Genomic DNA, 22835 nt, shown 5'->3' with positions numbered 1-22835 from the left:
GAAGAAAAAAACTTATTCAGGTTTAAAACAACTTGAGAGGGTAAATGATGACAATTAAAATTTTTGGGAGAACTATCTATTTAATGTTAATAAAACAACAAAATCGGTATATTTTCCTGCTTTTTTGTCCTTAGCCAATCACATGGCTGATTCTTCTGGATGTGTAATAAATCGGTCTGCATCAGCCTGCCCCTTTTTCCTAATATGGTGTCTGTGTATATCAAATCAGCGCTCTAGAATCTTTGCTGTGTATGTTCAAGCAACTCACTCGTCTCGCACGTTGAGCTGGCAATGTTTTACATATGGTCTTGAAGTGGTAAGTGGGCAAAGCAACAAATCGGCATTGAATTAGTTATCGGATGATATTAAAATGTAGTGGGATTATTTGTGGTTGACCTGGAAATTTTAACTTGATCAAATAGTTATTGATTTGATATTAGCTGCGAATTCAGAGCATTAACTTAAGTTGTGTCAGTGTAACGTTATCGATAGCTAGCCTAGTCTAACCGTCAGAAAACAATTGCCTCAGATTGTGCCCCCCCAGAATTTTGGCTTGCATGACCCTATGCAGTCTCTGGGCCCACACAGCTTGCACTCCAGGGTTACCGGTATTCATTTGTCAGCACTGTGACTCTGATTAAGAACAACACACACACACACACACACACACACACACACACACACACACACACACACACACACACACACACACACACACACACACACACACACACACACACACACACACACACACACACACACTTCTCATCCAACCACAATCAAATTCACTCTATCCGGATGGCGCGATTTATCTGTATAGGGTTTTTTTTCAGTTTGTTTTTTTTAACGATGAAAAGCTGGAATGAAAAGAAGACAGAATGAAATATTAAGGAGAAGAAAGTACAGATAATTGTGTGAAAATGTAAGGAGTAGAAGTAAAAAGTCGGCTGAGAAATAATTACTCCAGTAAAGTATAGATACCCAAAATTTCTACTTAAGGTAACAAAGTATTTGTACTTTATTACGTGACACCTCTTTCCAACAAACCCACTTTATCATTCATAACCGACCTAAAACCCCTAAAACAGGCAGAGTCACATGATGTATGGAATAGATGGATGTATGTACAGAACTGTGAAGCTTCTAGTTCTCCCTCTCTCTTCTTTCCTCGTGTGTTTTCCTTGATCCATGTTCATGCATGTGAAACAAAATCATTCTGAAGTCATCATGTTTTACTTAAAGATGACTGACAAAACTGACAAGACTGACAAAAAAATGTATAAGAGAAACTATGGTTTTCAGCTGAAATTGCAATTAGTTTTGTTTTTAATAATTATTATTTTATTTCATTATAAATATTCTTCTAATATTTAATAATAATTCCTGCAGAAATGTTCAAAGGTTGCCATCATTCTGATTTACAGTATATGTGCTTTTATCATTTCTGAATGCCGTGTTAGCATTACAGTTTTTTACAATCGCTATGACAAGTCTTTCAATACTTTTAACAAATTTGCTAAACTCTTAACACACCAACAAACCTCCAACACACAGTTGGCAAAACAGTTAATTTCATGCTCAAAATCACACATTGTAAACTAAACTCCAACACTAATTTTCATAAAACAATAATATACTAGCAACAATACACTCTGTCTACCAAAACACTAACACAAGATCTCTTCGAACAGGGACATTTAGTCAATCATAGCACCATGTCATAAAAACACTAACATCAGATGGAATTACATAAACTGCGTTATTTTATATACAGTATGTCAGGTCTGCCCTTATGCAACAGACAGTATATTGTATTGTGTATAGATTGTTTTGCACTGCAGTTTCTTTTGAAGCCTCTCTACAGTTTTGTTTTGTTTGGGTTTAGCAAATGTGTGCATTTTGTTTCCTTTGCTGTAGAAATTCAATACTGAAAAATGAATGACCCATCTCAGAGTAGCAGTGTAGAATATACGTTTTATGAAAAAAAGAAGACAGAGACAGAATTGGTGCAGTAAAGGCTTTATTTGCAACAGGACATTTCTGCAAGATAACAAAAATATGCAATAACTGCCATTTACAGTATTACTGTATGTGAAAATACAACATATACAAACAGAAAAAGCCATTTTCTAATCATCCCGGTTTTCTCCATTTGGTCACATGTTCTCATCCACATAACACACTTCTCTGGCAAGGCTTCTTGGGAAGAATAATTTGGCATTCCTTATCAAATTTCCCTGGCAGTGTTCAGCTGGGATGTCTTGGCATGCAGCATCCATTGCATCCAGGAGGGACATTTGGTCCTGTGGACGATGGTCATAAACTTCCAGACTAAGAAAGGGAAAGGGGATTACTGTAATGGGCAAGGAAAAAGGACATCATCCTCTGATGGGATCAAACCAGGCTGTGACTGTACTGGAATTGTGAAATGCCACATTGTCCCATATTTGCATAATTCAATCAGCTGTTTCTCAGTAACAATAGAATAAAATACAAGGGATATATTTGTGTTTCAATTCACAATATAAACAGCTGTTTACTTGACTTTAGCCTGGGTTAGGTTTAGGACATGGTGTTATCTGTTCTGACATACAGTGTTAAAGCATTGGTAAATTTGCCAGTAAAAATCCATTGTTTTGGTCTTGTTTGAGCTTGTGTGTAAAAGAAGTTCAAGCATTTAATTTTTTTGTTAATTGTATGCATTTTGTGTTAAAGCAACAAGAAATGTGTTAATAGTATAGCTTACACAGACGGATGTAGTGCTAACTGTGTTACGAGAAAATTGTTAAAAGTTGTTAAAAGTATTTGGAAAATTGTTAAAAGTATTGAAACATCTGTCATAGGAAGCGTAAAAAACTGCAATATATATATATATAGGCCTGTGCTGCAAATATAGTGTTTTGCAGATGGCGAAGTATGAATGACAAAAGTGTTCATGAATTTGAGAAAATGTGGTCATTGATTGCATTTTGTGTGAAAGCAATGAAAAATGATTCACAGTTTGGTCTGCATATTGACTTCTGTTTCACTGAATGTGTGAAGAGTTTGTGACTTCAGTTTTGAACGATGCATGTGAGCAATCGAGAAAAAAAGAAAAAAGAGAAACTGAAAGTTTCTCAGGTTTAATTTCCCACACCACAACTATCTTTAGCCAGTAACAGCTTTTTTTCTTCTTCTTTTTTTCAGTAATGATAGACCAGTATATCCACTCAAACTAGATCATCTGCAAACATTTAGTATTTTGAGATTTGCGATTTATAACTGCTAAACGGATTTATGATTGCTAAACGAACGTGAGCACAACTGGAGCTACATGTGCAAAACTCTAACTACAGTCTGCACAGCAGCAGTTCATGTGGATCTAACTCTAGTTCGTTTTTCATTGCTTGAACACAGTTTTCAAAACTCTACACACTTATCCCATGACTTTAACCACAACCTGCACAACACTGTGGATTTACAACACTTTGTTAAAATGCTAACACACTGCTGTCAAAACTGTGAACCACACATTCAAAACAGAATAGATTTCAGCTTGTGCCTTTCAAACACTGACTGCAGTTTCAGCTGAAAGGAGAAGCAGGATTTGCCTGTTATTTGTTCGAATTACAGTATGTACTTTTAGTTTCTACCTTTTTTTCTCATTACTGTAATTCCGTAAATTACTACAGACTATTGAAGCAAACTGCTAATTTTCATTTACCTTAAACATTTGTTATGTTCTAAAAATTTAAATAAATCATGTGAAAGAATGTCACTCTTTTCTTTGAAGATAATACAAACTGTAAAGATGAAAAGTTTGTATTTTGCACATGTAGCTCAGTTGTGCTCACTGTCGTTTAGCAATCGAAAACAAAACTGTAACAGAAGTCAATGAAGCTAGTGTTGTATTCAAAGTATTCAAAGTATTTTTAAACAATTTACAGAAAATAGAAAGTTTAATTTAATGAGGCTAAATTAATGATTCTGTATTCTTTCAGTATTGTCTTAATTGGGGTGGAAGGCTGAAGACTGAACCCTCACACAGTTTACTGAGTGAGAGTGTGTGTGTGTGTGTGTGTGTGTGTGTGTGTGTGTGTGGGGGGGGGGGGGGGGGGGGGGGGGGGGGGGGTCAACCCACACAACTGTCACGGTATACAAATTCATTGTTTCCTTCTCGTCGCGTGTTTTTGTTGTTGTATGCATGCACGTGCGCTGTGGGTGTGATTGTGTGTCATTGCCTAATCCACTCCAGCTGATCATCTTCTCATTCACCAGCTGCAGCCCATCACACCACTCTATATATACTTACCGTTGTCTCATCCCTTTTGTCAGATCGTTGTTTGATGTCTTCCCTGTCGGTGTTACGTTCCTGTCTGCCCTCCTGTTCGTGTCCTGTGATCATCATTGCCGTGTTTGGAGTTTCGTCTTTCACCGTCTTCACGTTGGACTATTTCACCTTCATTCACCGCACCATCTCATCCAGTTCTGGTCCTGGCCATTGAAGTCCCTGCGCTATCATTCCACGCCCGTTGTCTTATGACTTTGTGTTTCCCGGATTCCAATAAATTGTCGACTTGCATTTGCTTCCTGTCTTCCATCCTGATAGCATGACAACAACAGGATTTCTGATCGTAAATATTCAACATGTTGGATTGTTGTTTCAATATTCTTCTGTAGAATTATTTCTTTAGAATTATTTTTAAGGCCATTTTTAATTTCCTTAACTTCACTCTTTATAAATATCTTTGTCATTTTTCAGATGAAAGGAAACAATATAACTATAAATATAAAATAAATATATTATATTTATATACAATATAAAACCAACTCATAGGCCCCATCCACACTACTGCGTTTTCGTTTAAAAACGGAGACCTTTTGCTACGTTTGCACCTCCCGTCCTCACTAAAACGGGAAAAACGAAGTCCCAAAACGGAGAAGTTTAGAAACGCTGCAGCTCCGTTTTTCGTTTTGAATCTCCGGAGGGCGTTTTAGTGTAGACGGCACAAAACGGAGGAGTTTAGAAACGATGACGTAGAAGGTCACGCTCGGCTCTGTCATTGGGTGTCATCACCCATGACGTATCCTTGCCTGATTCGTCAGCCACACATCACATGTCCCGTCACCGGAAGAAAACAAACAAAAACATCCTGGACTACGTAGCTGATGTTAGTGAGTGCAACATGGATAACGAATTACAAGCGTTGCTGACTTTGATGTCTTTGTTAGCAGCTGTTGTGCAAGCAAATTCTGCATTTTACAATGCTATAACTGCCTACATGCGCCGGAGGCAAACTATTATTCGAGCGATCTATGACAATTCCCGTGTGCAGCGGCGGTCCATGAAAAGAAATCTCTGGTCTTCGACATTTTCTAATCTTTGCAGAGGTAGCTAACGTTACTTGCTTCCTCATCAAATCTGAGGAATAGTCCATCCGTTTCCTGTTTACACCGGCACGCGCATGCACAGTGTTGGAGAATGGTCACGTGATCTGAGTTTTCAGTCGTTTTAATGTGGACGGAGATCAATTCTAATACGCAGCTAAAACGCTGGTGTGGACGGAGATCGTTTTCGTTTTAATTCTCCGTTTTTAAACGAAAACGCAGTAGTGTGGACGGGGCCATAGTGGTTTGCTATAGTCAGTTGCTTTAGTAAACTGGTTTAGCTGGTCTTCAACCCAAACCCCTATAAAACCAGTTTAGGGTGTTCTTCTTAAAAGTGTTTTTTTCTCTCTTTTCTTTCAGAAACTCAAAGTGCAGCAGTAAACTTAGGCCATGGAGGACAACTACAGCGATTTCCATGACTATAATTACTCTTACCATGACGACTACAGTGATATTTTCAACTCTACCGCAGCTTATGATCACTTTGAAGATGAAATACTTTCTTATCCACGCTCTGATTATTTTTATTACATCAGACGGTCCATCTTCTTCATCGCTGCTGTGTGTGTGGGGGTGCCGTGTCTGATTTGGGCTTTTTATTTTGTGCATCTTCAGAGAAAGACCAGAGGCTGGATCTCAGCCTTCATCATCCTCCTCCTCCTCTGTGACCTGTTGCAACTGCTCCTGTATATATATATAGTGTCAAAACTTCTTTCTTTCAGTTTTTTCCATGTCCCAGGCATTATAAAGCTTGGATATTTTTGTCTGAAACTCTCTGGCGTTCACCTGCAACAGCTGGTGGCTCTGGAGGGGGTTCTGACACTGAAATATCCACTGATCTCTGCTCATATTTTCTCAACCCCCTGTTACATCATAATCTCCATCATTATACTTATTTTTCCTGTAATGTGTGCATTATTGGAGGCTTTCGGTGGCCGTGGCGCCGGTCATGGTTTTTGTCTCGGTCTCGGCTCAATTCTGGCACCTGTGTGTTTATTGGTTGTCACAGGCATACTCACATACAAAGCCCCGCCCACTCCTGCCAGAACACCTGTAAGTGACAACAGACCAGGCGCATTGTTGTTTCTTGTTACCATGGTTACCTTAGTTGTGCTCTATTTACCAAGTGTGTTGGTTGACTGTGTGGAAATCCTCTTCTTTCGCATACCTATGTCTTGGTCTGTGATTTCTCACTGCTTGTTGAGTTTGACAGTGATTTCAGAGCCTCTCCAGTGTGTGCTGGTCTGTAGAGAGAATCTCAGAACTCAGACTAAACAAACACACATAGAGCTCAACTCTGAACAGACACCAGTCTGAACTGAATATCCAGATGAGGCTTATTTCTATAAAAAAAATTTAAAAATCAAGAAATATAATCACACACACACACACACACACACACACACACACACACACACACACACACACACACACACACACACTTTATATAAACACACTGGCCTTCGCTAAAAGAGCACAAGACTGTTGCACCTCATACAGAACGCCGCTGCCAGAAAATATGAAGATATCACACCAGTCCTCGGGTTTTTGCACTGGCTTCCAGTTTCATTTAGAATTGATTTTTATTTTTTATCTTATTTATGTATAATCGTTTTATTGTTTTTTTTAACTGTTTTACTTATCCTGTTTTGATTTTCGGTTAGGGGTATCTGGTTGTAGGAGTTGAGTGGATTGGGAAGTGAGACGGGGAGTACTGGAAGCCGTCAGAGCCGACAGTCACTAGGAAGTCGGGAGTTTGTTACTAGTGTCTCGCAAACCGAAGCTCTCTGACTCTTCCATTCAGATTGAGGCGCATCGAATTGTGTGCTTCAGGACTCTCTGCTTTTATTGTTATTTTTATCTCTTACATGATATTTTAATCTTATGCATATGCTGTGATTATTTTATGTACAATTTAAATTCCTTTTCTATGTAAAGGATTTTGAATTACCATTGTGTCTGAAATGTGCTATATGAATAAACTTGCCTTGCCTATTGTTTTTATATACAGCTAGTAATAAATAGTATTATTTTTATTTATTTTTTATTACAAATGAGGATATCACCAAAAGGAGGCCATGTTTCACACCGACCCAATTTATATATAAAATGTAACATGAATATAATAGTTTTCTCAGCCTAGAATCTGTGTGACTGTCAGGGTTCCTGTTTCATTGTGTTTTCCCCCCCATGACCGAGTTTCCCAGTGTGTCTGATTAGTTCACTAGTATAATTATGGAGTGAAAACAGTCGCAAAACCTGTTTTGACAAATAGGAAAAAAAAAAAACGCATTTTCAAAATTTCGGACTCAGTGTGTAAGGAACTTTACTGAGATCATTTCCCAGCAGTGATCCGTTGAAAAAGTGTCTATGGGTTTTACCTAATCTCTGATCAGTTGTATACATTTGTACATGTTTTACTGAAACATAAGCATAATTAAAATGAATAATAGTAGCTTTATGCATGTGTGGCCTGTGTTTTTGTTGCATTTCCACTGTTCTGACCAGCAGGGGTCATCAGCATGTGGCATTTCTAACGTTTAAACAGTGAATCATTTTGCGAAACTATTGGTTCAGATGTCATCACTATTTTGGCTGCGTGACATTTGGTACTTACACCAAATTTAGTCCAGTTCTTCGGATGTTTGTTGACTAGAGTCCTCCTCAGCATTAAACACTAGAAAGAGACGGTCTAGTAGTAAGATCGCATGCTATGTCAAGTCTTTGATCGCGTGTTGAGTCTGGAGTCTTTTGTCACGAGTCCAAGTCGAGTCTCATTTCATGCCTCATACTCAAAAAATCCTATATTTATCGTTGTATTATATAGACAAAATATGTGATCTTTCTACTATTGGCGCTTTTCCACTGCATGGTACGGTACGGTTCGGTTTGGCGCTTTTCCACTGCATGGTACGGTACGGCTCGGCACGGCTCACTTGTGGCGCTTTTCCACTGCATGGTACGATATGGTAGTGTTCGCTTCGGCTCGCTTTAAATGGTACCACCTCTGTTGAGGTTCCAAGCGTACCGTACCGATACTAAAACATGACGTGGAAGCACTGTAGATCACTGATTGGTCAGACAGACAGAATCGTCACTACCAGCGTCATTGTATTTGCGAGACATCAAACCTGCTAGATTTAAATAGCCAATAACAGCCTCCAATGTTTTAAAACTACTTGCTTGACTTGCTTGAAGAAAAAAAACTTCCAAAAAAGAAATGGCTGAATCGTGGTCAGTGGACGAGAAGCGCAGACGTTCCTCTTGTTAGTTGCCGAGGAGCGGATAAACTATAACGATCAGTCATAATCCAGCCCACTTTGAAGCGGTACTAACTGCAGTGGAAAAGCAACCGAGCTAAAGCGAACCGAACCGTGCCGAGTCGTACCACGCAGTGGAAAAGCGAAGCGAGCCGAACCGTGCCGCGCCGAGCCGAACCGTACTGAGCCGTACCATGCAGTGGAAAAGTGCCATATCTGGTTTGTTTGTAATAGAGGTCCTAAGATGTAAGGGATAATGAACATCCAGCTTGTTACTTTATAATCCATTACAATTTACAAAACAATCGGCTATGGACCGGGCAACAAGGTAAGTATTCATTTTAAATACAGACGTTGTAACAGTCAAACCTGTTAACGTTTTTTTTTTGGTTGTTGTAATTATACTACACACCTTGAGGGGGCAATAAGGAGTAATACTCTCAGGTATAAAATGGGTGTAGAGAGTAGAAGTAGTTATATGTTTTGAAATGTTTATCAGGATACAACCGGGGAGCTTCTGGGATGTCCCTTAAAATAATTTATATTGCACTGATAAGATCGGTTTTGGATTATAGATGTATTGTGTATCTTTCAGCATCTAACAAATTACTAAATAAACTCAATAGAATGCAGGCTAAAAGTCTGAGGATATGTTGTGGAGCATTTAGACCTTCTTCAATACCAGCGTTGCAAGTACAAACAGGAGAAATGCCTCTAAATCTAAGACGGCTTAAGTTGAGTTCTTAAATTGAGACTTAGAAAGTTCTTAAGGAATGTTGGGAGTATGGAAGGTCCCAGATTTGTAGCTTTGGTTGGGATGGTAACAAACCAAATCAATTAGAAAAAGATTACTTAATTTGTTGCAAGACTGTGCCCCTGGGAACAACTCCACCTTGGTTGTTTGGAAACTAAAGAGATAAATATAGGAGTGTATCAGAACATAGAGCAATATTTAGAAAGTAGGTACTATAATACAACACAGGTCTATACAGATGCATCTAAAGATTCAGAGGGTAAAACAGATATTGCAACTTACATCCCTGATTACAAAATCTCTATTAAAAAAAGAACATCAGATCATCTGTCCATATTTGCAGCTGAAATGACAGCCATTATTATGGCATTGCAGTGGATAGAAGTTCGGCTCCCTAAAGCAGTTTGTTCTGATTCTATGTCTGTCCTCTCACATCCACTCAAAATGGACAATCATCATGCCGACAGGAATCATTGATTGAAATTAATATCCTATTTGCAATTAGTCAACAAGGAATATCAATCCAGTTTGTATGGGTTCCTGCCCATAGAGGAGTTGATGGTAATGAGGAAGCAGACAAGCTGGCAAAAGAGGCAACCAAAAAGGTTCAGTTAAACATTCCACTCAGTAAATCAGAAGTTAAGGTACTCATTAAACACAAAGTTAAGATATGGCAAGCTAAATGGGATAAGGAAAAGAAAGGTAGACATTCTGTCACAGGTCGGGGGGGCCAAACCAGACTGCACCCACCCCTCAAACCCAAGACCACCTCGAAGAGCGTACCAGAGACCAGGCAGACAAGTGAAATTGAAATGAACAATCTTTATTGTCTAAAAAAGGCATTAAAAAGTCTTTGACGTGGATTTTATGTCTCTTCCCAGGAAAGGGAGCCCGCTTTGGACCCTGGGAAGCGAGGGGTTCGCACCACCGATCCGTGCCACCGGCAACCACCGAGGAGGAAGGATTCGACCGCCGTTCCAGCAGGCAGGTGAGTATCTTGTTAAGTACACCTTTTAAGGCGTGATACAGGCGGACAGACGCCCGAACAGGCCTGGGCCCGAACTGAAGACTAGGAGGGGACTCTTCTCCCGGACAGGTAAGTGGCAGGTACATATACCTCTCCAAAGGACATGCAGGGCGGAGGAGCCTCACTAGAGGACAGGTAGGTAGTTGGGTACATATATCTCCTCAGGGCAAGGCGCACTCCCGTGTCGTCGCTGGGCAGCAGGTGCGGGGTCCCTCGTGTCTCTTTCTCCTTCGGCGGGGTTCAGTCGTTAGCAGAGGTATCCTCTATTCCAAAGACAGACAGTTCTTATACAAACTTATTTCGCTTTACGATGGGGCAAGGACTTACGGCTGGAGCGGGTGGCTGTGCTGACACAATGTGGCCAAAGCAGGCTTCAGACGGGCATCACGCAAGACAGTAACAGAAGAATCATCTATTTGAACAAAAAGAGCGATTTATACAGGTGCAAGCAACGCCTCTGTAAGATGAAGAATCGGGCTTACGGCTAGACTGTGGCTCCAAGGGGACAGTGCTGAGGCCAGGGTGGATCCCTCCTTCAGAAGGGCTTCACACAAGACAATAGCAGAAGAATCATCTATTTAAATGGACAGAGCAATTTACAGATGCAGGCACACTTCTCTATAAGATGGGGAATCAGGCTAACGGCTAGACAGTATGGCTCCAAGCAGACAGCACTGAGGCCAGGGTATGTCCCTCCTTCACACAGGCATCACACAAGAAAGAGTAGCAGAAGAACCATCTATTTTAACAGACAGAGCAATTTATACAGGTTCAGGCACGCTCTGTAGGATGGAGAATCGGACTTACGGCTGGACTGGGTGACTCTAAAACGGACAGTGCTGAGGCTAGGGTGGATCCCTCCTTCAGACGGGCACCACACAAGACAGAAGCAGGGGAATCTTTTATTGAAATAGACAGAGCAATTTACATGGGGCAAACACACTTCCCTTCAGTATCGAAGCGGGGAATTATAGCCCGAACGGGGCATGCACATTCAACACGGAGGCTTTGTTCAGCAAACACTGGGCAAGAATATAACCGGAAGAATGCTGGCAGTTAGATATACATATACATCCACACACTGCAACTTCCCATCAAATCCAATACTGTGTGACACTTCAATTCGGGCACTGCATATCCACTCTCAGTGCAATAAGCCCAGCACTCACCCAATGATCAATCCTTCCAATGTTACGCTGAAGCAGCACTCAGGAGATGAAGAGATGCAGATGACTTCTCACAGCATGGGAAACAGCGTCTTCAATACTCTCTCCCACTCAGACAAAGATATCAGGATTTTAGTGATGACTCAGTTCGCACTCTTAAGTGACAGTTATACTCGTAATCAATCCACTTCACAATTCCTTATTCAACTCAGTGCAAGACGTGCATTCACACAGATCCGATATTTCAATACTTAACTTCCTCTCAGGAATGATGGTGCTCTCCAATCTTGACTGTATCTCCTACTTCCCATCCAGTTCACACTTCCAGCTTGTATTCACATAAATCACCATTGCACCCGTAATCCAGGCAAATTCTCACAGCCCTCTCAAAAGATCCCCATGAATCCAAGCTACTGCCAAAGAACGATTTCTCCCGGGGGAGTACCACACCCAATCTCCTCTTCCTTTTCCTTTTAACTGCTTCATTCAGCCCCGTAGCACTATCGCTAATCCTCACACCAATCGCCCGCACCTGATACAGTTTGCCTCATCAGCCGCCGCTGTCATGGAAACCAACAACAAGCGGAACCGGCTCGGTGTTTCACTGATATTGTTCCGGGGGGAAGGCATTTCCAGCGAACATTTGTTCCGCTTCTTTTGTCACTTGTGACAACTATATAATATACAAAAGGATATTTCAAGTAGTAAACATATGTCACTAATGCTATGATAACATTTTTCAAAGAAACAAAACTAGCAAATAGGATTTAACATTATATATTTTTTTTTTGTGTATTTTTTTTTTTTTTTTGTGTGAATGATATCCATTGATTGCATCTCAGCCCAATAGATGACGGTAATACACTTTGATTGTAAACTGCCATAAAACTTAACAGAAGAAGAAGAAGAAAAAGTAAAACACATATAAAGCAATTGGAAACTAAATGCAAAAAAGGTATTAATTTACTGAGAGCAGTGGCTGGGCGTGACTGGGGGGCTGATAAACAATCACTAATTGACATATGAGCATGCATGAGGTCATCAATAGATTATGGGTGCATAGTATATGAGGCAGCAGCAAAAACATCATTGGAAAAAATAAACAAATTACAATACAGAGCTTTACGGATATGCATTGGAGATGCATATCCGTAACCCCTATTAACACTTACTCATAGAAGCTGGAGAGACAGCACTGGAAGTAAGAAGAGAAAAACTAGCGTTAGCATATTGTCGTCAGATTGAGAGGAAGTGGGAAAGAAAACCCTGCAAAGGAGATTACAGAGGATTGTTGGGAGTATGTCAAGTTTCAGGGGCATGGGTTTGGATGGGCAGGGGAAAAGTAAGGAAATATGGAATGGAAGCATTAGATTTCACCACACCCAATCCAGTCAGTAACATTCCACCTTGGCTTTATCCAGATGTAAAAATAGATTTTAGTATATTGGAAAAGAAAAGAGGATGGGGAATGGAGGAAGTAGGAATACGGACAAGCAGCTATCTGAGAAACAGTTTCTATAATTATCTAAAAATCTGGTAACACTTTACTTGAAGGGGTGTGCATAAGACTGACATGACACCTTCATAACCATGACATTACACATGTCATTAATATGAAGAAGGGTTTATACATGTTTATGACAACTGTCTTAAAGTGTCATTCGCTCAGTTATGACATTTTGAATGCAAATATGACATTGTTTGAGATGTCTTTGTTATGACAACTTGACATAAACCAATATATCATAACCTGTCAGTGTCTTTGTCATGACAACTTGACATTACCAAGACAACATAACCGGTCATAAATGTCATAAACATGACATAGCAGATTAATTATCAAACTTAAGAAACCACTTAGCTTTATGGGTTAACATGACATTAAACTGTCATGTGGTTGGTTTTGACCTTGGCTGTCATGAGGCCATTATAACAGTGTCATGAATATTTTTCTGACCACTTTTTCCCCCAGTGGTACAAATTGAATTTGACATAAAAATGTCAATAAGTGTTAATACTCTGTCAAATTAGTTTATAACAGTGTCATGAATCATTTTCTTGACCTCAACTACAGTGATACAAATTGAATGTGTCATTAAAATGTCATTAAGTGTTAATACTTTGTCAAATTAGTTTATAACAGTTTCATGAATATTTTTCTTGACCTCAACTAGTGATACAAATTGAATGTGTCATTAAAATGTCATTAAGTGTTAATACTATGTCAAATTAGTTTATAATAGTTTCATGAATATTTTTCATTTCATACTGTTTTTTAAGTGTCCTCCAACAGCAGGTCAAATATACAATTTAAAATGTCTTTAAAAAGATTAATAGGTTATATAAATACAATCAATCAACCAATATTAATAATTAAAATTGATAAAATTATACTTTATTGCATTTGGAGAGTGTTTTACCCAAAATTAAATTAAAACAGTACAATGGTGGGTTAAGTCATGTTGCTTTTGGTCCATTTTCACTGCAAAAACAGTTACAGTGATTACAGCATCCCACACATTTATATTTTCTTGACATGCTTTTTTACATCATGGAAAAGTCTTCCTAAGACTCCATCATAATGGCGTACACCTAACCAGTGGTGCCACTCTATCATTTTGAGGTGAGTTTTCAATGACTGAGGAGTACGATTTCCTCTATGACGCCATATTTCCATCTTGTAATTTTGCCATGCACGCTCAATATGCTGAGTATGAGCACTAGTTCCTTGATCAACAAAGTGTCTTTTATGGCAGACAGAATACTGACGATATCCATACTGGGAAAGCTGTCCCTTGTAGGCACGCCATTCATCCGTAAGGATTGATGTTCTGGGTCTGATATATCGTTGAATTTGGCTTACAAGTGTTTGCCTTGAGCGGTCCTTGAGGAGTCTCAGAATGGGTCTTCTGGAAATACCATCAACCTCTAGCATCCCGAATACCCACTGTCGTTCACGGCGCCAAGTGTTGCCACATCGACCACGATGGTACTAAAAAAAAGAAAAAAAGAAAAGAAAACAAGATTAATTATTTAATAAGGATTGTGGTGCATTTTTTTTTACTATTTTTTTTTTTCAATCACTGGAATCCGGTCCTTTTGAACAGTTAATAGGCTGATCCTTCTTATCTGCCTTTATAATAAATAATTGCCCAACAGGTACAAATGCATTTTTATTTCTTAAATATTTCCATTTTCATAATTTAATTTCCTTACAACAAAATATTGCTTTACTTTCCTATTTTTCTGTACAAAAGCTGTCATATAGTAGCCTACAACATAAAACATATTTTGGATTGTATTGCTTTTTAATACCCTGATTTTAAGATATTTTGTTTACAGACTTATTGCCTGATTATAAATGAAGGGTATATTTATTTCTTAATATATTGTATGTGTTGTAAAAAAAAATTTCCCCCCATGCATCTCATGTTTAAACACTGCAATTACATTTTTCCCAATATTAACACTTTGCTGTCTCTAGTCATTCAATGTGCCTCATTTATACTAGCCTGTCATGCTTTTGAAATTAAGATCATACTGTTTGTGATGTTGTTTTGGCTCATTTAGTGTACAATACCATCTTAATAATACACATTTCTGCATCTCAACACAGAAGACTGATGAGCTGTGTCTTATAAAGACATACACAGCAGCCAAATTACCATATATATGGTAATATCAGCCCTTTTCCAGGCCTTCCCGCTCTCTAAAACCTCATTTTAAAGATATTTTCCTCAGAGCTTTTTCTCTTTTGTATTTTCTCCATAATCTTGACAAAACGTATCGGTTACCTAACGTAACCTCGGTTCCCTTTCGTTGTCACTCCGAGTTACGTCGGATGACGACGAATGGGGTTTCGCTTAGAAAGCCTATCAACTTCGAGTATTACAAAACGAGCCAATGGCAAAGAAATGCCATGGGTCTGCGGAATTTGCATGGCGTAACTCCGCCCCACCTCGTGGGTATAAAAGGAGGACGCCGGCAGCAAGCAGATATGTTTCTTCGCTGAGGAGCCAAGACTGAGCTCAGGCGATCCCCGCGGTATAGCGGAAAGTGGCAGACAGACGTAACGTCTCCGTTCCCTACTCAGGGAACGAGGGTTACACACGTAACCGTAAACGTTCTCTCTAGTCGAGGGAACGAGTATTGCGTAACCGGCCGTGCTCGCGCCACGAGCGACTTCCGCTTCAGTCGATGAAAACCAGGGATTTCAGCCTCCGAGCCCCGCTTATATACGCTAAGCCACGCCCATTCTGGCGGGCTAGGACGCGTTGAGGGCGCGAGCGCCTTCATTGGATGTGACGTCACGTCGGGCTCACTGGTAGGCTGCTGCACGCTAGACAGCCTGCTCTAGGTCTGCTAGCTGCTGCACTGCGTTGACAATGAATACAAAATTAAGGATAATTTTTTGGCTTCAATATCTCGAGACGATGAATCTTTCCCGTAGCATAAGCTAACTTACGCAATACGAGAGAACCTCTCGTAAGAGAACTGATACATGTGAAGTAAAGATACAGTAGAGCTGCATACAAATAAACAGCCTACCTTTCGTTTGTGGGCAAACTTGCTCTCGTCGATAACAACAAATCGACATCGACCACCAATTCTCATTCCTCTGATCCTTAGTCTCTTGAGGGCAGCAATGCACACCTTTAAATATAGAAATAACAAATCACAAGTAGACTTGTAACAATTTTAGTATGGAATTTGATAAAGTTGAGTGCACCAAATAAGTATGTAGCAATGCTGAATCTAGTTGTCTACAGTGGGTCTTGACTTATCAAACATTGAAATTTTACTTATTGATTACAGACAACTAATAAGTAATGCAACAACCTTTCTGAGTATTTGTGTCATTCTTGTCAGTGTTTTTGAGCTTCCTGCTATACCATCAGTGATCATGGCAAGTTGCTTCAACTGCAAACCTTGCGCAAACCTGTAGGGAAGGAAAAATTATTAAAACACCAAATTAGAATCAGTTGAAATTGTACTGTTGTTGCATTAAAAGCCTGGCCTGCATAATTTCCTTTCACTCAACTGGGGAAAGCAAACAACCCTTTGCGAAACAAAACCAGCACCTCTTTATTTTGTTGATAAATACACATGTATAATTCACACTACAAATTTTTCATGTACTTGTATTTAACCTGTCAAACTGTAATCTTTTTATATTTTTTAAAGGGCCCCTATTATGCTATTTTAAAGTTTCCTAATGTTGTTGTGGAGTCTCCTACAACATGTTTTTACATGCATCAAAGGTAAAAAAAAAGTGGTTTAATTTCCTCATAATATACATTTGCACATCATTACATTTTCAATTATTCTAAAACGACTCGTCAAATAAATCAATCTCTCTAAATCCCCCTTTTCGTGAGCTACTCTGTTCTGATTGGCCAGACAGCTCAGTCTGTTGTGATTGGCCTACCGTGTACAGCGCGTCGAGAACAAAAATGCCCATTGCCATAACAACGTCAGCTCTGCTTGTCCCAAGGGGGTAATCCATCAGCCGGAAGTTGAAGCCTCGCGGGAGCCGCCATTGTAGCAGAACTTCACCTGCTGTTAGCATTCCATTGACTCCCATTCATTTTGGCGTCACTTTGACAGCGAATGACTTCTGAGGCGTCCAAAGACTTCGTTTGTTCATTATTTATTTCTAAATAAACACGACAATGTATAAAAGGCTCCATTACTTTGTATCTTACGTTATGGCCCCGTAGAAGCCGTTTTGGTTAAAAACAGGCTAACGATTGCGTCATAACCACGCGACTTTATGTCGCACAATAGAGACATTACCGTAAAGACAGGAGGAGAAGCTCGCAGGCAATTGGGGGGACGTCCCGTCAAGGGAGAAGCCCATAGATAATGAGTCCATAAAAGCAACGGGACAAAATATTTCAACAACGTTTTGGGGGAATTGGAAATAATTCGGTATGTGGCAAGTGAATGCATATGAACTGAATAACATTGGTAATTTTCACGCACAGCTACTAGAAGATTTACGTCTGTCAGACAGGTTGCTCACGTCATTAAGCTTAGTTTGAGTCGGTTTGAGTCTGCGCGTCAGGAACGGAAGTGCTCAAAAATCGCTAAAAATGGGCTTCAACTGTCTCAACTGAGTTCCAATGAGATGGCTCTGTCCACTTCTTATACTGTCTATGGCTTGTCCTGAGGCTTCCTACACTGTCAACTAAACACAGTAACGAACAATGACGTCGATTTGACCATATTAATGCGAGCACGAGTCCGTAATTTATTTATCATTTATTTACCGAGATTTGAGAAGCAGTCATCAGTCAAATAAAGGGAACACAGCAAAAGTTTAGGATTATACTGCTGTGATATCATGGTAAAGATGAATTTTAACCTCTGCTTCTTCACATGCTTGTCCTTGGGGAGTGTAGCATAACTGGCTTTACCTTCACATTATAGAGCACAGCGGCGTAAGCTTCTCGACATGATGCTGTCCAGTACAGGAATCAGCTGCCGGTTTGAGGTTGTTTTCCCTGGTGTCTGCGCGGGCAATATACTAATGTTTCGTCTTGACGTCACAAGGAAACGGCTTATGACTTGTTTGAAAAACGATTTAATTGACTCAGTCGACTCTTACATTTGAAAGACAATAACTTTATATACGATGCAGTTTCAGATTTAAAACTTTGCAGGATGTTTTCATTCAATTAGAGCTATGTTACACACTACATAAAAGGTCATTTTCAAAATCCATAATATAGAGGCCCTTTAAAGTTACATTTTAAGTATATAATAAGCTTAGGTTTTATTATAATGAAATGCATATTGAACATTTCTAATTGCTTCTCTGTAGGCATGATATGATATATGTTATAGTAGCCTATATGATCTTATTATGCATAATTAAAAACTAATTTTGTGATTTTGTATCATTCTTTTCAGGGATTACAAATGAGAAATATTCTTGTTGGCTAATGATGACACATTTACAGTATTTATTATTTTTTTGCACTTTACATGTCAAACAAACAAACAAACAAATAAATAAATACTGTACCTGTACATAAACTCAAGCCATTTCACCAAAGGGGTGTGAGAATTGGTGAATATTGAGCCTTTGCGCACAGAAAGTGGGGCATGTTTGTGACGCTTGCAAACCCTGCAAAAAAGAAGGCAAAATGCTGATAAGTAGGCTATAACACATGAAAATATCAACATACTATACAGAGCAACCTGGATAAAAATTATTGTTACTGTCCAAAACGTTTCACATATTAATGCTATCAGACTTACTTATATATATATATATATATATATATAAAATCGCTATTTGAGATCGTATTTCAAACTAGACAAATACACACACACACATGTGTATATACAATATATATATATATATATATATATATATATATATACAGTCATGGGCTGGCGTTAATGTGACGTAATGTAACAGTCTATGGTTAAGATAAACATCGTCACTAGGAATTTTTTTTTTTTTTTTTTTGTCGTCCTGTCCCTCTGTCTGGGCCCCATCCCGCCAATCGGGCCCTAGGCATGTGCCTAGTTTGCCTTTGCGTTAATCCGGCTCTGTATATATATATATATATATATATATATATATATTAGTGCTGTCAAACGATTAAAATATTTAATCGCGATTAATCGCATTAATGTCATAGTTAACTCGCGATTAATCGCATTTAATCGCACATTTTTATCTATTCTAAATGTCTCTTGATTTCTTTTTGTCCCATTATTTTTTCTCATTTTAATGCTCTTATCAACATGGAAAAGTGGAACGGCTTGCTTTGTGCAAATGTTTTTTATTGAAAACAACATTGGCATATATTGTGTTCAATTTCACACTAAAACATTCTTACTTGGAGCAAATAATCTCTCACACAATGTAACACTGTCCATCAATAAAAGGGTGAAAGAAATACTGACGAGGTCCTGATATTGACGAGGGGGCGGAGAATTCGCATCAGCTGTATGTGTGTGTGTGTGTTTGGCCATCATCAAGTGGTATTTCAGACTGGACGTGCTGCGATGATGATAGCTCAGTTCACAACGACAAAACACACAGATCACTTTGGTCTCGTCAATAGAACCATTTGGCAACTTTTTAAAAGTAAACGTTCCATTCAGAATCTTATTGGCATCCATTTCGGTGTCTCGCGCTCGTCATCCACTCAAAACTGGACGTTTTGAACGTTCCTATAACATTCAGAAATAACGTTTTTATAACTTAATGGGAACGTTATGAAAACTTTCTTAGAACCTAAAATTGTTAGCTGGGGAAGAGGAGAAATTCGCGATTGCACTGAACACGTTTTAAGTGCAGGCACATATTGTCTGAGCGAGCCCAGAGAAAATTCTTACAAAAGCAGCGTGTATCTGAGAGCGCGCGACTCGAGCAGTTTAACGCGTTTAATAACGCGTTTAACTGACAGCCCTAATATATATATATATATGTATAATTTATTTTGTGTCCTCGCATTCTTTGGTACCCAGTGACACACCTGTGTGAAAGGCTCATTATTCTCATTATGCATAATGTGCCCCTCCTCATTAAGGGACACATTATGCAGGACTCAGGTGTTAACACGCCTCATGTGTGAACACGCCATTTTAGAGCAAAAACTCTAGGCCACAACATCCATTAGTCAGAAGTCTTGTGACACATATTTAGTATGTGTTTTGTGGCCTTATTTCAGAAACTTTAAGTTTTAGTTTTTTCAATAACCATGCTTAAACAATATTCTATCAAAAATACAAACATGTATACATGTTACACACATATTATGGTAGCCCTGTTTGTGCTAAATAGAGTGTAATGACAACTTTGTCATTAATATGTTTATAAGCAACTGAAAAAAGCACAAACATCAGGGCATGTCAAAACATCTCAAGGACCCCAAAAACACCTTAGACCCCAGAGGGTTTAGGGGTTGGAGGGACTCTGGAAGCCGTCAGAGCCGACAGTCACTAGGAAGTCGGGAGTTTGTTACTAGTGTGTCTCGCAAACCTAAGCTCTCTGACTCTTCCATTCATCCAATTTCTCTCTGATGCATCCAATTTTATGCATCTGTTGTGATTATTTTGTCAATTTAAATTACTTTTCTATGTAAAGCATTTATAGTTACCACTGTGTCTGAAATGTGCTATATGAATAGACTTACCTTGCCTTGCCTATTGCTTTTATATACAGATAGTAATACATAGTTTTTTTTAATTTAAAAAAAAAATAAAAATGAGGATATCACCAAAAGGAGGCCATGTTTTCACACCATGTGATTGGCCGCCCCTAGACATCTATCCAGACACGAGGAGACCACCAGCCAATCAACAAGCTTGGGAAACCCCCTTTGACCCGACAAAAAGGAGTAGCCTCCAGACTCTTAACTGAACTGGTGCTTTGAAATAAAATTGAATAACCCTGCATAAGAAACGACAGAAGGGTTAAATTAAAGATTGATGGTTCGTTCAGGTTATGTCTTATAAATGCATAGAAACTTGGTATTTCATTATCTCACTCTTAAAACTCATTCTTTCCTCACTCTCTTTCTTTCTGCAACTCATATGATTGTGTGCGTGTGTTTGTGTTAGAATAATCAATAAAGTCTTATTTGCATTTTAAGTGTTCTTGTGTTATGTGCTTACGTACTTAATGTCTTAAACTACTGCAGTTAACTTGCTAATAAAGAGTGTTTTCACTAGTTTGGATATTTATATCCGCTGCAGAGCTGATAGTTACGGCCTGTACTAATGAACGCTGGACTAGTCATTTGTTCGGTCGTAGGCTAAGTGTATGATTCAAGATTCCCTATAAATTAATTAATAATTCCTTTTGAGCAAAAATGACCTGTCTGACCCCTACATGGCAATCTAACCTAAATTTGAGGTTGTGATAAAGTTTAATTGGAATTAAATTACTTTGCCACACAAAAAAGACAGTAACACACAGTAAACCTTCACCAGCTTATCGGGAGCTGTCGTTGGACAGATTGGGCAGGCCTTACATAACTTATGTTTTTTACAATGTAAATTAATTTAAGCAATGAAAACTATAAGCAAGACAATGACTTGTAGAGCTGCTGTACAGCCAAAACAATCTTTGTAGCATTTAATTTCCTATTATCACTGGAAAGCTGATTGCTTTGAAACAACCTGTATTGTAAAAATCGCAATATAAATGAAGGTGACTTGACTTGTCTTCTGATTAACAGAAGTCAATTCGGCTAGTTCTAGTAGGTATAATGGAACATACATGTTTTAATCAGATGTCTATGTTGTGGGCAAAGTCTTCTCCTCTTTGCAAAAACTCGTTCCAGATGCCAAAACAAATCTGAGATGCCAGCAGAACATCTGACTATCCCATTACAAACTCTCATTAGACCTTTTTATTGTCTAATTTTCATAAGCATACATCTGGGTTCTTTCCCAGGGTTTGACTCATGTTTGCCACAATTAATGATCAAACCTTGCAACTTATTTTTAATGATGGGATCCTGTCAATTAGTCTAGTTCTAAAAAGAACATTTAAATGATCAAGAAAGTGTACATTTTCTATAGCACATAATATCCAGGCCACTCTACAAATATCTTCTATAATTAATAAAAGTACACTATACAACGACTTGTATTTGCTTATTTCTATCTTGTACTTGTTCTTGTTGTTCTTGTTTATTTATTTATATAGCACTATTAAAACACAACAAAGGCTGAACCAAAGTGCTTAACATGCAGATTCTATAAAAAGATAAAAACAAGAAACACACAAAGACCAATAGATATACAACATAAAACATCACATCTAACCATTATAGGCTACCGGCAGTAAATGCACTTTCAACAAATTCTTAAACAATGACAGCAATTTCGCAGATCTGATAGATAGTGGCAGCTCATTCCACTGTACTTACTGAATAAATTGGATCTACATACACTTGATATTCAACAATATTACTGATCTGACTGTACTGATCTACGCTGTTGTGTGAGAATTGAACTGAATATTTACAATAGAAGTAAAAAAACACTAAATGGATGTCAGCTGAACAAGTCAAAATGGATAATTTTCCTGTTAACCTGTAAAATGCTTTGAAACAATCTGTATTGTATAAAGCGCTATAGAAAATGAAGGTTACTTAAAGGAGAACTCCGGCGCAAAATGAACCTGGGTTGTAATAACACACTGGTACCGAGTCGACTGTTCTCTGGGATTTATTTTCATGATAATCGAGTGTAAAGAGTTTTATCTCTAAAAACTGTTTAGCTTATAA

The 22835-nt window shown here is 38.7% G+C and overlaps 2 long non-coding RNA genes across 2 annotated transcripts; one reads left to right on the top strand and one right to left on the bottom strand.

Moving 5' to 3' along the window:
* The first annotated feature begins 5134 nt into the window (after window positions 1-5134).
* LOC143724558 (uncharacterized) lies at window positions 5135-7828 on the top strand. The gene is made up of 2 exons (XR_013197406.1): window positions 5135-5370; window positions 5728-7828. It is a non-coding gene; the product is annotated as an uncharacterized LOC143724558 (long non-coding RNA).
* Window positions 7829-13947: 6119 nt separating this feature from the next.
* On the bottom strand, window positions 13948-18707 carry LOC143724616 (uncharacterized). Its single transcript, XR_013197418.1, has 3 exons — window positions 18605-18707; window positions 16414-16513; window positions 13948-14566 (listed from the first exon to the last, which is right to left on the bottom strand). It is a non-coding gene; the product is annotated as an uncharacterized LOC143724616 (long non-coding RNA).
* Window positions 18708-22835: the final 4128 nt, after the last annotated feature.

The sequence above is a fragment of the Siphateles boraxobius genome, unplaced genomic scaffold (assembly GCF_051911475.1).
Source record: "Siphateles boraxobius isolate OS27281-9 unplaced genomic scaffold, OSU_SipBor_1 76, whole genome shotgun sequence".
NCBI lineage: Eukaryota > Metazoa > Chordata > Actinopteri > Cypriniformes > Leuciscidae > Siphateles > Siphateles boraxobius.
Note: the sequence above shows the minus strand (reverse complement) of the source record. Positions and strands in the feature narration are given on the sequence as shown.